The following is a 15332-nucleotide window of genomic DNA, read 5'->3' on the forward strand; positions in this document are numbered from 1 at the left end:
TAAATGTGTGCAGGTTGAGAGATGAAGCTGTGAATTACTGAACAAGTTAATAAATAGACTCTGAATCTCCGACTGGAAAAAACTGTTTAAACAAACAGATGGATGTGAGCTGATCTTTCTTAGAGAAATAACCTGTGAAATAGTTTCCAGTGGTTTTTTTTAGGTAATTTATTGCACGTGCTGTTTTATTTTAGATTTACAGCAGCTATTTGCGACACTGATCTTAATAATAATAATAATAATAATAATAATAATAATAATAATAATAATTTCCATGAGTGGCATTAATTTTTTTTTTTTAAAGAAGTGTTTCCCAGTATTTCAGAAGTAATGGCACATAGCTCAGATGTTTTATGGTTAATCAGGAATATTTTGTGCAGCTTAAAGCCAAACACACGCTGAAATAAATCCCTGAAACAGAATAAAGGATGAAGGTAATGTTTAGAACTCTGCTGCCTTTAACGCGTCACGGTCACGTCTCATCCTCGCGCGCTGGGGCTCCTCCTCCTCCTCTAATATACGATTGGCTAAAACACGCCTCCTTGGCCACGCCCCTTTCATCTTAAAGAACCCAACCCCGGGTTAATAAACCCCCTGACGTGGTGAGGTAATCATCACAGCGGCTGTATTCATGATGCGGTGGGTTTGTTAATTAATAACACACACTTTAAATTAATTCATGTATTGAATATTTGAGTTAAAACGAGTAAAACATTGACTTTTAGAAAAACAGAACCCTTAAGGGTTCTAATAGCTTCTGAGAGTGGTTCTACACGAAACCCAGCCTTACTGGGAGTGCAGATGGTACTTTTATATTTATATCACATGGTTTCTGAATGCTGGATTGTGATTGGCCAGAAGGTGTTGATTCATTTTCTATAACAGCAGCTCTGAGAGTAGTGCAGGTTTACAGGCTGTTAATGGCTCATTTTAATATATTCTATAGTAACAATCTATTCACAGGGACTTATACAGCATTTCTGTCAGAAGAGTAAACATTTACTTAACGTTTCTGGAAGGAGTCTCCAGTGTCAGCGCTGTGTATCAGTCAGAGGTGAAGCTGGAACTATGTTTTCCGACATCTTTAGGACAGAGGAGGTTACGCTTCTTTGTGCTTTCTCAATAACATGACAAAGCTGCATTGTTGTTGTTGTTGTTGCTGTTGTTTTGTTTTTGTCTTGTTAAGTCCAATTGAGAAGGAAAAGTAAAAGAGAGGCTGGTGAGGGAACGACTGTTTATCGCTGCTAGAACATAAGTGAATACATGAACTGACTTCTTTCACAGGCAACATTGTATATAAAACATTAAATATAATTATAAATGCATAAAAGTATGATCTTTCATTCTTTAATAAATGATAAAAGATGAATAAAACACTTGGGGATGTTGTGTTATATGTCTCTGATATGTTATATTTATTATATTTACAGTGTGTGTGTGTGTGTGTGTGTGTGTAATAGTGGAACTGTTCCAATCCAGGGTCCCTAGATTGAGGGTCCCTCAAAAGGCCTGAACTAAACACAAAAGTTGATATTTCATCAAGTAGGCCACGTGATTTGGAACGAAGCCTATTTCATCATTCATCTCTTAAATGGGTGAGATTTAACCTCCTCCTCCTCCTCCTCCTCTGATCCTTGTGGTTCCCCGGTGTGTGCTATTCAATGCTCATTTTGGAGAAGGAAAAAAGAGACTCTTACCACTTCCTCCTTCTCCCGTGTGCCTTTTCACTGGGGCTTGAGAGCGAGAATCTTAAGGAGATCCTTAATTAGGCAACCTGCTCTCTGAAAGAGGCGTCTCTAAAACACTCCCATCGAGGAACCATGTTCCATAAATAAGATTAAGATTTTTATGATGAAACAGTTCTTCAGTTCATTGTGACACAAAATTAACTTAAAAAAAAAAGCCTAAACTCAACCCAAAAACAATCTTTAGGGCAGGATTTCTTTTTAACCCCTTTATTAACGTAGTCCAGCTGTTCAAATACATAGCATCATATGGGAGAGATTTCCTTTAACCCTAAAACATCTTTTGAGGGCTCGTCAGTCTATTTTCCTCTCACACTTTCCTACATTATTATGTGGATTACATGTGGATTTCAATTCATGACTATTTTCCTGTTAAGCTCCAGATCTCTGTGATGAGGTGCACCATAAACATCGACAACAAATAATTTCTGAATCATTATAGAAAACATGAACTTTTGTGGTGGAGGCACTGTCACATTAATATTTGTTCATTTTGCTAATGATTTTATGAATAAGTGAGCTATAATTGAAACAGTACTGGGATTTGAATTCAGAACCTTCTGAGCAGGCATTCAAAGCCCAAACCACTGCACTGTTTATCAGCAAACAAAGTCTATAAACAAACACTCTGCTGAGGTTTTGTAGTTTTATGTAGTCAATTTTCATGTTGAAAGACATTCGGGCTATAAACAGCAAATCCACAGCTTTCAAAGTAAACATTTTGATCATTTTTTAAATCAATCCCTACACCAATCATCATCTCTGCTGATAAAATGATATAAAACACCACATATTTATATGTAATACAGAAATTTTATTGAATGTAAATAAACAGTAATTTAAAAAACACACAAAAACAAGAGCATTTCTAAGAGCAAATTGAAATTGAAATTATAATCTGAACTCTTCCTGTAGTTCTTAGAATATTTTGTAATTTTATTCTGGTCTTGACTAAAGCTCATACATTGGAATTTCTTAGATCAAAAGGTGCAGGCTGTTTATTGGTACCTAGAATCGTGAAGGCCACAGCAGGGGGCAGAGTCTTCTCTTACAAACCCCCACAATTATGGAATGGTCTTAGAATTAGTGTTCAGGACTCACAAACAGTCCCAGTGTTTAAGTCTCGGCTGAAAACATGTCATTAATAGCTTTTTTATAACGTAAAGTGCAGATCTAGAGAGTTCACAGGCATAGATTGTTTTGGTAAACTAAGAATTTCTGATACCCCTTTTCCACCAAATCAGTTCCAGGGCTGGTTCGGAGCCAGTGCTGGTGCTGGTTCACAACTCATTCAACTTGCGAGCCAGCTGAGAACCAGCTTGCTTTTCCATCACTCGTGGTGCTAAGAGAAGACACATCATTACGTCACTGTATACGTCAGTTACATCGCTGTATATGTCATTACGTCGCTGTATACGTCAGTTACGTCGCTACATTTGCATAAACCTTGGCGCGAACATCGAAGCAAAAACAACACGGAAGAAGCAGCAACAACAACAACAACAATAATAATAATGGATGACTTCGCGTTTGTACAGCTGCTGCTTCTCGTCACTTAAAAATGGTGATCTTTCGCGGTCTTGTTATTGTTGTCGGTCTTAACAACCCCCCCCCGCTGATGTAAGCGGTTCTTTCCTCTGGCCCAGCAGAGAGTTGGTGCTAGCCTGGAACCGTTTTTTCTGGCCCCAGAGCCAGTTCTTTGTCAGTGGAAACAGAAAACCCGGTTCCAAACTAAGCACTGGCCCCGAACCAGCCCTGGAACTGCTTTGGTGGAAAAGGGGCATTAGTGAAGAAAAAAAGGGTTAAATTTGAAATTCTTGAATTCCTACTCAGAATATCAGGAAAGGTCTCCACAATCCCAAATCCAGCACATGATGTCCTGTCAACATGGCCGCTCACACTGGCAACCTTAAATAAAATTTCACTTCACTATTTATCAAATAATTAACTTTAGATCATCCAACATGAAAGCATTCGCTGGTTATTAACTATACAATTCACTGTTTTGAGAAAATAAATACATCATAAACTCATGATCACTAACATTAGCTAGCTAATTTGTTTGCTAACAAAACACACTTTCAGGGATGTGTCCATGATTTTTTCCCCACTGTGTAGGTTGAACTCCCTGAGCTGAGTCAAAAATGACATAATTCCAAGTTCAGAGTTCTGAGTTAAATGGAACACACTGTTATTATGAGGTTTTGGTGAATACAGTGGGGTTCAAAGATCTGAAATGACAAATGAAAATACTTCTATTTTGCATTAATTGCTAATTTAATCCAAACATTTTCATTCCAAATTATATTTTCACTTAAAAGTAGAAGTGCAGAAATATTTACTTATTAATAAAATATATACATCTTGATTCTTTAATCAAGTTTAAAAGTGCTATAAAGAAAACAAATCTTACTCATGGCACTTTGTGCAAATGTAATATTTGTGATCAATAGAATTAAATTGCATTCAGTTATATTTTCAACTTAATAACTTTTTAATTTTTTTTAAATGTAATATTGTCTTATATAAGACCTCCTTGATATAATGATGTATATTTGATTAATAATTAATGCTTGTTTTTATATTTTTAATTTAGATCTTTTATTAGTTTGAATGTATTTGTTACAAGTCTTTGATTCATTGTACATCCATCCATTATCCGTAACCGCTTATCCTGTGCAGGGTCGTGGGCTGGAGCCTATCGCAGCTGACTATGAGCGAGAGGCAGGGTACACCCTGGACAAGTTGCCAGGTCATCTCAGGTCTGACGCAATTTACTTACATTTAATGATCAAAGAATGACCTAGACATGATGCATGTTGAATATTCGAGATAATGAACATTTCTTTACTTTGTTTTACAGTTTTCAAAATTGTCAAACTTTTGTTTTATTTTCATCTGATTTGTTTCCTTGATTTTCTCCCTAACTTAGTTTTGGTCCAGATCCCACCCATCATCATCATTGTCCAAGTCTCCATCAGTCATCATGTGACCACTAATAACCAGTGAGGGTGAAGGCTAACACATGCTTCTTCTGAGACACATGAATCCAGCCAAACACTTTCTTTTCTTTTCTTTTCTTTTTTTAGCTGCTGCTCGTGCTGCATCACAGGGCAATGGAACACGGAAAGCGCTATCTACCCTCTTCCTCATACATGAGCTCACAGAAGCCTTGTGATTGGCTTGTGTCACTGTGATTGACAGGGTAGAGAGGGTATGTCCCTCCCACCTGGATACCTGTGGGCTCCTGGGTACAGACGGCTGTGGCATACATGTCAACCTATACAGAATGTCCGTATTTTATACGGATTTGATTCAATAAACGTAGTATACGGGCGTACAAATAAAGTTATATGGATTCTTTAAAAAAACTTCAATATTTATTTAGAACTATAATCAATTCCCACGATGATAAAAGAGCGCATAACATTTACAAACATACTGTACACCACAGAAAGCACAGACAGCCAGTAAAGAGTCTTATGAAATCGCGCGTTATCTTGTGGTAGCGAGACTTCGTTCCACTTCTGATCATGCGCACACCGCATTGCGAGAATCCCGCCAACCGCGAAGTAACATTTTGTTTGAAAAGCATATTTCCACCTGAGCGACTTTCAATAGCGACTGAAAAGATTCTGAATGGGCACTCCGGCAAAGAAATTCAAAACACAATACAGTGGTAGGTTTCTCCCTGAATGGAAGGACTTTTTCAATGGCATAATCCAACCGGCAGCCTCCAAAAACGAAGAATACGCACACTGCACACTGTGTGCACGTGACATTAAAGTTGCAGCATCGGGAGTGTATGATGTGAAAGAACATTTCAAATCGAAACTACATCAGCGGAATGCAAGCCAAAGGCAAAATCAGCCACTGATGACAATATTTGCGCGCTCAAAAACTGATATGCCAACAACTGGAAAAGACAGAAAACACAAGGTAGTGGGCATTTTAGTTCAAGTTAGGCAGTGCTCTGTTTACCCCACAGTAATGCTGACTGTGAGAGAGTTTTCTCTCAAGTCAGGAAGATACACACAGAGAGCAGAAAGAACCTGAATGCAGACACACTGACCTGGCCTACTGCAGTGTAAGATCAACACAGCTAGACACTTGCTGTGACATGCAGCCTCGTGAGGTATTGGTGCAGAGTGCTAAAAAAGCTGTCATGGAGTACAATTCAGAACATTAGAGTGACACTTTGTGTTTTTGTCAAACATTGGAGCTTTGTATTCATTCTGAAGGTTTATTGTTATTAATATTGAATAAAAAGTAACTTGGATATATCATTGTTAATTATCATTCAAATTTTAGGTAAATTATCTTAATTTGCATCTTATAAGGATTTTATAAGGGAACTAAGGATTTTGGAGGTTGGTTATACAGGTTTGATTGACCAAAGGTTGACATGTATGCTGTGGTGAAGTCAGGATTCCACTGGGTTGTGATCTCTGGATGATAAGACTGTTGGAAAAAATCAAACGAATAGCACCAGGTTTTCAGTGAGGTCTCAGATTTTTGGATAGTGCTGAACGTAAACAATTCATTTTGCTTTTAACTCTTAGGTTTTTATTAAATATTTACTAAAACCAGCAATGTTAAAAAGGAAAAGGGTGAAGTTTTGAGGGTGAAGAAGACAACTCTGGACATTTAGCTGTTGTGAGTTTTAAAAAAAAATGAAGTGAGTAATTCTGGTCTGAGTATTAAAGTCATATTGGTGTGTTTTAAAGCCAGAAAGGAGAAACACACACACACAGTAGACAGTTGTGATGTCCGAGCCCCAGTGGGGAAGGCTGGTGTCCAGTCATGCACACAGAGACAGCGGTGGATGGCCGCTCGCCACTCGGCCCCATTCATGGATAAATGTTTAACTTGGGAGCTGAAAGGAGCAGCAGGGGACAGGAGGCCACATCCACAGAGCGGGCAATGAAACGGCCCCTCACACACAATGGGCTCTTGGGATCCATCCGTAAGCCTCCTCTCGATTAAGGCAGCTCAAGTGGGCCACATAGACTCCAGAGCCGCTGATAGAATTGGATCAGAGTCACCGTTTCCACATCTGTGAGCACGCTGCCTGGGCATCATTAGCTCTATGAAAAGAAATCTACATTATCCTGAAGCGCTTGGAAACACTTCAGTGTCTGAATTAAAATAAAATCTAAATTAAAATAAAAACAACTCAAATAACTCATCCCAAAGGGTCAGCGAGACGTTTTACTGATTCTCTGAGAGATTACATCGTATTGCCTAAATCGTTGGCTAAAATCGACTCTATATAGTTTTCAATAAAACCCATTACTGTTTTTCTTTTTCTTTTTTCTTTTGCAATAAAGCCCGTGCTCTCCCAGTCTCCCAGTCCACGCTTTATTTTTCATTTCTCGCCCTCAGCTTTTATTCCGTCAAAGCAGCATTAAGTGCCATCTATAACCAGCGTGCGGTATAAAGTGTGGAAAGTCCAGCCCGAGGCCGTCTTTATCTTTCTCATTGATCTGTATCATCATTCCATGGCTTCATGAGAGAATCCGTCACTCTGATCGCTTTTCTGTTTAATAGTTTGGAGCAGGATTTTCTGTCTGAATGATTCAAGCAAACAGATTTGAAAGATGATTTGCTGAACCTGCAGAAGGTCTCGTCACTTTTTGGGTCTTTTTTTGGAATGTCAGCATTCCTAAGGCATGGAAAATCCTGGAAATTTTTGGGAAAATGGTCAGATATCTATTAAGCTGAATGAAAATGCGTTGTCTGAAGTTGTAGAAAATATTTGTTATGTGAGAAAGTTTATGGGGTTTTTGTTTTGTTTTGTTTTGTTTTACATACAGTACATGGCCACTCCAAAGTTTTAACACTCCATATATTTTTGGGTTTTTATTTTTTTAATTGTTTATCCAGTAAAGTGGAAACTTGTCTGTCTGAGCTGCATTACTGTGTGAGCTGCAGTTCCAGAAAATCAATCAGCACCTTCTGACCAATCAGAATGCAGAATTATAACAGGAGGAATTTTGATTTTTTTTTTTTTATATTCATGATCAATTACAATGTGGAATATTGAACTGCATGTGGAACATGAACTGCAAAATCTGTGAGTGTTCCACACGCTACACGCTACAAGAGCAAAAAAAGCAACAACAATGACAACAACAAAAACCAAAAGTGCTGATCCAGTAACAGTGTCGCTTCACCCTGGTTGACCCGTTTGGACCGGAGCTGATCCTGAATCAGGACTCGGAGGAACGTCTCTGCTCTCTGCTCACTCGTCCATTTTCCCCGGTCATCCCTTCCACCGAGGGGGGAACGAAAGCAGAGGAATTCTTTCACCGTGGCTGGATGGTTGCCAGGCAACAAGGACCCTAAGAGAAGCGGCGGTGACTCGGGTTAAAGCGTCTTCTGGGAGAATCCACAGAATCCCTAACGTGGGTCAGAGAACAGGCGACATGACGTGCTTCTGATCTCAGGTTACAAAACATTTTCCCAAAGCCCTTCTGTCTTTCTTTCTGCCTTTCTTTCTTAAAAAATATTATTCTGTAAGCCATTTAGCATAAATATGATTCCTGTAAGTATTTAATCACACATCAGTCAGTAAAGTTGACACCCAAAGCACTAAATAACTTCACTTTGTGGTGTTGATTGTATTGTGTTTGATTCCTAAAATCCATCCATCCATCCATCCATCATCCATAAGCGCTTATCCTGCAGGGTCACGGGCAAGCTGGAGCCTATCCCAGCTGACTGAGCGAGAGGCGGGGTACACCCTGGACTGATTCCTAAAATACATAGGCTAAATATTTCTGTAAAATTTCACACTAGCAAGAGACAAGTCGCTGATGTTGTTTGTGGGTGTGGTCTGTCCGGCCTTTCAAAATTCAAAATGATATGTGATGGTCATAGACAAAGTGCACACACTCCTCTGTAAAATTTAAAGGAGAACTGAAGGCAAATTTTTTTATTATCAAAATTCTATTTATCTCATTTTATTAAATGTCGGAATGCATGTTTGATCGCTATTTTGTCGCTGCTATAGCAAGTTATGAGTGTTTGAAATCTGCTCTGTAATATATCAGTCCATATGTCAAAGCAATGGCCGTAAATGAGATTTGTTGAGACCTGTGCGAGACATCGTAGGACGGAAGTAAAACGTACAGCGGAAATCAAAGTGACCGACATCTGCCGACCGCGCCCTCTTTCGAATGCTGACGTAATCAAGCCGGAAGTTTTGTTTGTTTTGATAGCAATCAGGAAAGTTAAAAAAAAAAGTAGTCAGTAATCCAGGGGCGCAGATAGGATTTTTGAACTGGGGGGGACTGAGCTGTCAGCAAATGATTCCATTTTGTGTGTATATATATATATATATATGTGTGTGTGTGTGTGTGTGTGTATATATATATATATATATATATATATATATATATATATATATATATATACTACCATTCAAAAGTTTGGGGTCACTTTGAAATGTCCTTATTTTTGAAAGAAAAGCACTGTTCTTTTCAATGAAGATCACTTTAAACTAATCAGAAATCCACTCTATACGTTGCTAATGTGGTAAATGACTATTCTAGCTGCAAATGTCTGGTTTTGGTGCAATATCTCCATAGGTGTATAGAGGCCCATTTCCAGCAACTCTCACTCCAGTGTTCTAATGGTACAATGTGTTTGCTCATTGCCTCAGAAGGCTAATGGATGATTAGAAAACCCTTGTACAATCATGTTAGCACAGCTGAAAACAGTTGAGCTCTTTAGAGAAGCTATAAAACTGACCTTCCTTTGAGCAGATTGAGTTTCTGGAGCATCACATTTGTGGGGTCGATTAAATGCTCAAAATGGCCAGAGAAATGTCTTGACTATATTTTCTATTCATTTTACAACTTATGGTGGTAAATAAAAGTGTGACTTTTCTTGGAAAACACAAAATTGTCTGGGTGACCCCAAACTTTTGAACGGTAGTGTGTATACATGTTATTTCACCTCCCTCACTGCCATCACCAGGAACTACCTGCAGGCCAGGACAATGATAACATTTTAACATAGCCTATGGAAATCCAAAGTTTACACATTATCATCACGCACAGAAATTGCAAAACTGCAAAACTAGTTTTAAAACCGCTAAGTTCCAACTGTTAAACATAGCGAGAGGCTGGGCTACGTGTGTGTGTGTAAAGTGTAAACCAGTGCATCCTGACTTTCTAACTATGCCTGTGTGTTGCGTGAGCGGCAGTCAGTCAACAACTCTTCGCAAAGTTTCCTTATGAAACAATATGCTCGCTGAAATTATGGCAGGGAACGCCAGATTAAACATTAAAACTGCCTTCTGAGCACTGTATCTACAGGCTACCACCGAAAGAAGGAGGCTACCAGAAAGGCATCTCTACTCCGTACGATTTTACTTTCACTACGACATTACTTTGAACAGACTATCAAAAAATTGCAAGGTGATATGATAAAGTAAGGCACAGTTTACTTACAGTCGGTTTTTTTTTAAAAAACGATGCAATCGTTTTCTGCCTTTTGGCACCCTTCATCATGCTGTGTTGGGGTCCTGAACTAGAAGGCGCTGTCCCCGATATGCCTGTCAAACTTGTTGTGGGTAACCATAGCAACCAAGCTCGAGCTCGCAACCTGTGCAGTCTGCGCAGTTGGAACTATGTATGTACTGCTGTGCACCTCAATAAACCGAATGGTAATTAGTCTTTTGATTTTTCCGTGAGGTTTGCCTTACGCAAAGAAAGACAGCATAGACGTTTTTTCCTCCCTATAAGTGGGGGGGACCGAACGAGGTGAATTTAAATCTGGGTGGGACGAATCCCACCCGTCCCCCCCCTATCTGCGCCCGTGCAGTAATCGTCATTTAAACTCGCTTTTGTGCAATATTTCCCATGTCCGAAATCGCTCACTTGTTCACTACTCCCTACTCCCTATATAGGGAATTACTATATAGAGGACTATGCAGTGAGCTCATTGGTAAAATGAAAAAAAAAAAACGCTTTCAGACACTAGTCCATCACACTGGTATTTACATCATTACTGTCACACAATTATAACATGCCGGATCAGTCGGTTGGCGGGTTTTCAAAATAATAAATACATGCATGTGTTTTTGTGATAAATCCATATTATACTGAGTGCAATTCACACATTAATCACTACAAAGTACCTGCAGCTTTCAGTTCTTTTAAATCAAGGCTGAATACTTTCTTTTTTGCCGCTGCCTTTTATTAAATCACATTTGAGACTTTTAATTAGATTTCTTTCAGCGCGACCGCAATGCATGATGGGATATATTGCTCTGGTTAGTAACCATTGGTTGTACACTACTTTTTGTGATGCATTGTGGGATACTTTGAGTGCACTATATAGGGTGTAAATAATCCTCACTAAGGTTTTGGACAGCACTACAAAATGGCGAAATCACATATAGTGCCCTATAGTGAGTAGGGAGCGATTTCAGACATGGGGGTTTGTTTGGAAAACAGTTTTCAAAATGGCAGCACTGACACCTGGGTGACGCTTCACATTTCGAAGTCTTGCACAAATCTTGTGAAGATCCCGCGGATAAGCGACGCCTGCCATGGACCAAACGAACTAAATTCAACACGGCTAAAAATCGAACAGGCTGATAAGTCTCATCTCATCTCATTATCTCTAGCCGCTTTATCCTTCTACAGGGTCGCAGGCGAGCTGGATCCTATCCCAGCTGACTACGGGCGAAAGGTGGGGTACACCCTGGACAAGTCGCCAGGTCATCACAGGGCTGACACATAGACACAGACAACCATTCACACTCACATTCACACCTACGGTCAATTTAGAGTCACCAGTTAACCTAACCTGCATGTCTTTGGACTGTGGGGGAAACCGGAGCACCCGGAGGAAACCCACGTGGACACGGGGAGAACATGCAAACTCCACAGGCTCAAACCCAGGACCTTCTTGCTGTGAGGCGACAGCGCTAACCACTACACCACCGTGCCGCCAGGCTGATAAGTATAATATTTAATTGCAATTAGTTGCCAATATGAGTCATGATATAAGGTTACTAAAACCGAAAATGTAATTGAATAACACGTTGTGGCAGTGGGGGCGTGGTCAAGCGCCGGTCTGTGACAGGAGGGCGGAATCAGGGAAGGTAAGTGGCAGAATCACGACACCTGAGAGCAATTAACCTGTGTTTGTGTGTCTTCCCAGTGACCGCGCCCTATATCAGGAGGGAGAGCAAGAGCGGAAGGAGCTCACCCTTGGACGAGACGCTGATGTGTGTGTCTCTGTGCGTCTGACACATATTGCTAAAGCTGAAAAGTGTGGCAATAAAAGCCTTGTTTCACCTGATCTCTGTCCTGCCGTCCTCTGTGCTCCACCCACCCACAGGGAAGTTACCACAGTGGTGCCGAAACCCGGGACAGTGGAGCACCAAACCAGCAGCCCCATGGAATCCTCCCCGTTCGCCGATCTGGTCCACGCCCTCACCACGGCTCAGCAAAGCCAGCACCAGGCGCTCGTCACGCTCCGAAAGGAGCAGGAGCGGCGCTTCGAAGCCCTGGTGCTGGCCCAGCAGGAAGATTGCGAGGCGTTCAGGCATCTCCTCGCGTCGGCGGGGTCCACCAGCGCTCCGGCCGCGGGCCCGTCTCCCCTCATTGTCACCAAGATGGGCCCGCAGGACGACCCCGAGGCGTTCATCACATTGTTTGAACAGGTCGCCGAAGCCTCGGGGTGGCCGATGGAGCAGCGCGCGGCGCGCCTCCTCCCCCTGCTCACGGGAGAGGCACAGCTGGCCCCGCTACAGCTCCCCGCTGACCGCCGGCTGGCCTACGCGGACCTCCGCCGGGCCGTCCTCCAGCACATGGGGCGCACACCGGAGCAACAGCGCCAGCGCTTCCAAGCGCTGCGACTGGAGGAAGTCGGCCGGCCGTTTGCGTTCGGCCAGCAGCTCCGGGACGCCTGCTGGCGGTGGCTGAGGGCCAACAATCGCGACGCCGAGGGAATCGTCGACCAGGTGGTACTGGAACAGTTCGTCGCCCGCTTACCAGCCGGAACCGCGGAGTGGGTCCAGTGCGACGCCCGGCGTCGCTGGATCAGGCAGTCGAGCTGGCGGAGGATCATCTGGCGGCTGTCCCGGCGGCAGGACAGCAGATGGCATCGTCTCTTCTCTCCTCTTCTCTCTCTCTCTCCCTCTCCTCCTGTGTCCCGTCCTCGCCCCATTCCCCCACCGCGGAGGCGGGGGCCGGCACCACCCCAGCCGGCCCGCCGCACCCGCGGTGCCCTCCCGTTTCTCCCTTCTGTGTCTGTCTCTCCCCCACCTCAGGTGAGTGAGCCCCAGATCACCGGTGCAGAGGGAAAGCCCGGGCCGGTTTGCTGGCACTGCGGGGAGCCGGGCCACCTTCAACAGCAGTGCACAGCAATGGAAGTGGGCGCGGTGGTTCGGATCCCCGATGCGCCAGAGGCCGCCCTCGATCGGGCCGGAGCGTATCGCATACTGGTGAGTATCCAAGGGGCTACATATCAGGCGTTGGTGGATTCTGGTTGTAATCAGACCTCAATTCGCCAAAGCCTGGTTCAAAACGAGGCATTGGGGGGAGCACAAGGGGTGAAGGTGTTGTGTGTGCACGGGGATGTTCACCGCTACCCTTTGGTGTCGGTCCACATTATTTTCAGAGGGGAAAAATTTATAGTGAAGGCGGCGGTTAATCCTTGCCTTACCCACTCGTTAATTTTGGGGACTGATTGGCCGGGATTTCGGGGTTTAATGACACGCCTAGTAGAGAGTGGGTCCTGCCATTTGACAGGGGGAGGTCCCGGTGTCGCTTTGGCGGGAGCAGCTGTCACAGAGCCGTCTACGTCATCTCCGCGTCAGAGTGAGGAGCCGCCGGCTCCTCCTCTCTCTATTGGGGAATCCCTCACGGATTTCCCATTAGAGCAGTCGCAAGACGAGACTCTGTGGCATGCGTTTGATCAAGTGAGAGTAATCGATGGTCAAACGCTCCAGCTGAACACCACCCCGTCCTTCCCCTACTTTGCGATTATGAAGGATAGATTATACCGAGTGACGCAGGACACTCAAACTAAAGAGCGAGTCACGCAGCTTTTAATTCCGAAAAGCCGCCGGGAATTGGTATTCCAGACAGCTCACTTTAATCCCATGGCTGGACACTTGGGGCAGGATAAAACACTAGCCCAAATAATGGCCCGATTCTATTGGCCGGGTATTCGCGGCAATGTCCGTAGGTGGTGTACGGCATGCCGCGAATGCCAGTTAGTAAACCCAGCGGCCATTCCAAAAGCGCCTTTGCGCCCTCTACCGTTAATCGAGACCCCGTTTGAGAGAATTGGGATGGATCTCGTCGGGCCATTAGATCGGTCAGCACGAGGGTACCGCTTTATATTAGTTCTGGTGGACTATGCAACGCGATACCCGGAAGCCGTGCCTCTGCGCAATATCTCAGCACGCAGTATTGCAGAGGCGCTCTTCCGCGTCATCTCCCGAGTTGGAATCCCGAAAGAGATTCTGACTGATCAAGGCACTACGTTTATGTCACGAACACTGCGCGAACTGTATGGGTTGTTGGGGATTAAACCGATCCGCACCAGCGTGTATCACCCACAAATGGACGGTTTAGTAGAACGATTCAACCGCACCCTCAAAAGTATTATTAAGAAATTCATGAGGATGCACGTAATTGGGATAAGTGGCTTGAACCCTTGCTGTTCTCAGTGCGAGAGGTCCCCCAAGCCTCCACGGGGTTCTCCCCGTTCGAATTATTATATGGGCGTAAGCTGCGCGGCATCCTGGACGTGCTGCGGGAAAATTGGGAGGAGGGACCTTCACAAAGTAAGAATGAAATTCAGTACGTTATGGACCTGCGCGCAAAACTCCACACGCTCACCCACCTAACTCAGGAGAATTTGCAGCAGGCCCAGGAACGGCAAGCCCAACTGTACAACAAGGGTACGCGCCTTAGAGAGTTCACTCTGGGAGATAAGGTACTCGTACTGTTGCCCACGCCGAGCTCCAAATTGATCGCCAAGTGGCAAGGACCCTTTGAGGTCACACGGCGAGTCGGGGATGTCAACTATGAGGTGAGGCGAACGGACAGGGGTGGGGCGCTACAGATTTACCACCTCAATCTGCTTAAACTCTGGAACGAGGAGGTCCCCGTGGCATTGGTGTCGGTAGTTCCGGAGAAGGCGGAGCTGGGGCCGGAGGTTCAAAAAGGAACATTGGCATCACGTACCTCTCCGGTCCCCTGTGGAGACCACCTCTCCCCGACCCAACTCACGGAGGTCGCCGAGTTGCAGACCGAGTTTTCGGATGTGTTCTCGCCCCTGCCCGGTAGCACTAACCTCATAGAGCACCACATAGAGACGCCCCCGGGGGTGGTAGTGCGTAGCCGCCCTTACAGGCTACCCGAACACAAAAAAAAGGTGGTTTGGGAAGAACTTCAGACCATGCTCGAAATGGGCATCGTCGAGGAGTCCCACAGTGACTGGAGCAGCCCGGTGGTCTTGGTACCCAAGGCCGACGGGTCGGTCCGGTTCTGTGTGGACTATAGGAAAGTCAACGCAGTGTCTAAATTCGACGCGTACCCAATGCCTCGTATT

This window comes from Neoarius graeffei, chromosome 25 (assembly GCF_027579695.1).
Source record: "Neoarius graeffei isolate fNeoGra1 chromosome 25, fNeoGra1.pri, whole genome shotgun sequence".
NCBI lineage: Eukaryota > Metazoa > Chordata > Actinopteri > Siluriformes > Ariidae > Neoarius > Neoarius graeffei.